General features: G+C 37.1%; 1 long non-coding RNA gene across 1 annotated transcript; it reads left to right on the forward strand.

The window, feature by feature from the left end:
- Positions 1-335: 335 nt before the first annotated feature.
- LOC121395168 lies at positions 336-1,528 on the forward strand. Its single transcript, XR_005962312.1, has 2 exons — positions 336-465; positions 1,339-1,528. It is a non-coding gene; the product is annotated as an uncharacterized LOC121395168 (long non-coding RNA).
- The last annotated feature ends 1,400 nt before the right edge of the window (positions 1,529-2,928 follow it).

The raw sequence follows: 2,928 nt of genomic DNA on the forward strand, positions 1-2,928 counted from the left end.
AGTAATATACCTGCCATAATTTCCAGATCCCAAACTCAATGAACCCAAATCATTCCCCCCTCGTCCTCAAACACAGTGTTAACTTCATTGTTATAAATCCATCACATTAAGCACCACCACGTTTTGGTACAGATTCCTAACCTGGCAAAATCTTACCATATTTTCAATTTCCAGATTTGAAATTACAGAAATATTATCTCAACTTAAACTATTAAAGGGGTTCAATACCCAAACAATGAATTGCCCAGCATGCTTCTGAACACTTTTGCAATTTACATAGATTTTTAGTGATGAGTAGTGATGGAGAATCTGCAAAAATTCGGAAAAAAAAGTCAATGGGCGTCAAAATAATTTTGATGCACACCAATTTTTATGCGAGCAACAATTTTGACACGCAACATTTTTTTGTAATGGTGCATTTTTTGACGGCAAATTTTCGATACAGTTTTGCAAAAACATTTGCAGGTGGCAAACGCAGAAATTCGCATTACATTCCTGCTGAATTTATTCACCCATCACTAGTGATGAGCGAAATGTCAAAAAAATGCGAAACAAAGTAAGCTCAATAGGTGTCAAAAAATGTTTTATGCTCGACAATTTCTTACATGCGTGAACATTTTCTTGCTCCAAGTGTATTAAAGTTGATGTGAGTTTGTCTCTGCGACATTTTTGTCACGGCGAAAAAATTTGCAGATGGTGAAACTGCGCTCTTTCGTGTCCTTGGAGGCTACAGAGACACGTCGATGTTTATGCTGCTGCTTTCAAATCTACAAAAAAACAACAAGAGGATATAAAATCTGGAACATATATACAATATAGTATTTATTCTTCAAGGGATCAACTTCTTATCTTTGTAGGTGTTGAGGAATCTTTGCAGGTGTTTTCCCCAACCTGTGGCACTTGCTCCTCCCCAAGGTGAATGAAGTAGGGTTCAGCCACAGATTAAGGTGAGGGGCTATATGCTTTCCTAAATATATACTCCTGAAAGTCCAGCTTGATGGTCAGTTCAGTTGAGATTTGGGGATTCCTTGAGATTGATGAAACTATGACTGATACCAATATCTACATATCAGGCAATTAGGGGCCAATGACCAAAGTTGGACTTTCAGTGAAGCTGGTATTTCCAAAGTCTGGACATTCAAGACTTGACTTGAAAGACTTTGACAACCACTAGTCTAAGGACTATATTAATGTGCCTGTTCAGATTTTATACCTGTGCTTGTTTCCTACAGCATATCACAATGTGACATTTCCTTCAGCCTCTACCTTTCATACAATTACACCATTGCCCCCAAATGAAAAGCTTGAAACTTTCCTGTACGTTGTTCTAATTTGCAGGTGGCAAACGCAGAAATTCGCATTACATTCCTGCTGAATTTATTCACCCATCACTAGTGATGAGCGAAATGTCAAAAAAATGCGAAACAAAGTAAGCTCAATAGGTGTCAAAAAATGTTTTATGCTCGACAATTTCTTACATGCGTGAACATTTTCTTGCTCCAAGTGTATTAAAGTTGATGTGAGTTTGTCTCTGCGACATTTTTGTCACGGCGAAAAAATTTGCAGATGGTGAAATGCATAATTTCACTGCAAATCCATGGCTGGCCAGAAAATTTGCTCATCACTATTGATTTTCTATTTTTAGCAGTTTCTTTGATATTAGCATTTTAGACTGCTTATTCCAGGCTGTTAGCTTGATTGAATGTCAGCAACCCATGGGTTAAATGAATCCAGGAAGTGCATAGACGATGCATAGATAGATAGAGTTGCCATTCTAGGCTAGTGATTCCAAACCAGTGGCTTGTGAGAAACATGTTGCTCACCAACACTTTGGATGTTGCTCTCAGTGGCCGTAAAGCAGGTGCTTATTTTTGAATTCCAGGTTTGGAGACAAGCTTTGGTTGCATAAAAACCAGGTGTACTGCCAAACAGAGCCTCCTGTAGGGACTACTAAATAGCCAATCATATACTTTATTTGGCACTTCCAAGACCTTGTTATCATGTATTGCTTCCCAACTGATTTTACATTTGTCTAGCAGAATAAACAACTATGCTAATATCGAAAATCACCAAAGTGCACAGAGGACCACTCTGAATATGTTTATAGTAATTTATTTTTGGGTTTAGGTTCCCTTTAGCACGAATACAACTAATATCAATATGTCTTTGTGTCAGAGTAATGTTCCAATTTATTCTACAAATTGCCACCTGCTTACCATGTTTTAAACCACGTGGTTCCACATTTAATAATAGAATTCTTCCAATAATCACATGGTATTAACATTGACATGTTGAGTCTTCAGTATTTGTAGCATGCGTTCTGTGAGCAAAGAGTAATTCCGCAGCATAATTTGCACTCACTTACCTATTGCGTAAACTCTGGGATATTTTCAGCAAATTATTTAAACATGTTGGGTCACGGTCACTATTTAGAAAAAAGTGAGTAATTTATTTTCTGTAATATATAAAATCTTTTTGGCTGATATTTCCATCCACAGACCAATATATGAACACATATTTAATGTAAATCATAAAGGTGCATTCTTTAATATTATGAAGATTATGTTAAAGAATAAATGAAGGCTTAAAAGCACTATACATTTCAGAATTTAACTTCTATATGTATAACTCTTTAAATGCTGGATTCAGTAGTATGTAAGGATAATGAATAGATGGTATTAGCCACGGGATCCCAGCATTTTGGGGACATAAGGATATAGATAATATAAATTGGTGATGATCAGCCTGCAGGCTTCCAGCCTCTGTTCCACTGCAATACATACACAGGATGCAGGGAGTTATAGCTGTAGATCAGAAACAGCTGAAGCTTTGCAGATTGGTCATTGCTGATACATGCCATTTTGCTCCATATTAGATGGGACTTCCTCATTGTGGGGCCACAGCTTTCCTAATTCAGTCCCTGTATCT

This window comes from Xenopus laevis, chromosome 1L, assembly GCF_017654675.1.
Source record: "Xenopus laevis strain J_2021 chromosome 1L, Xenopus_laevis_v10.1, whole genome shotgun sequence".
Lineage (NCBI taxonomy): Eukaryota > Metazoa > Chordata > Amphibia > Anura > Pipidae > Xenopus > Xenopus laevis.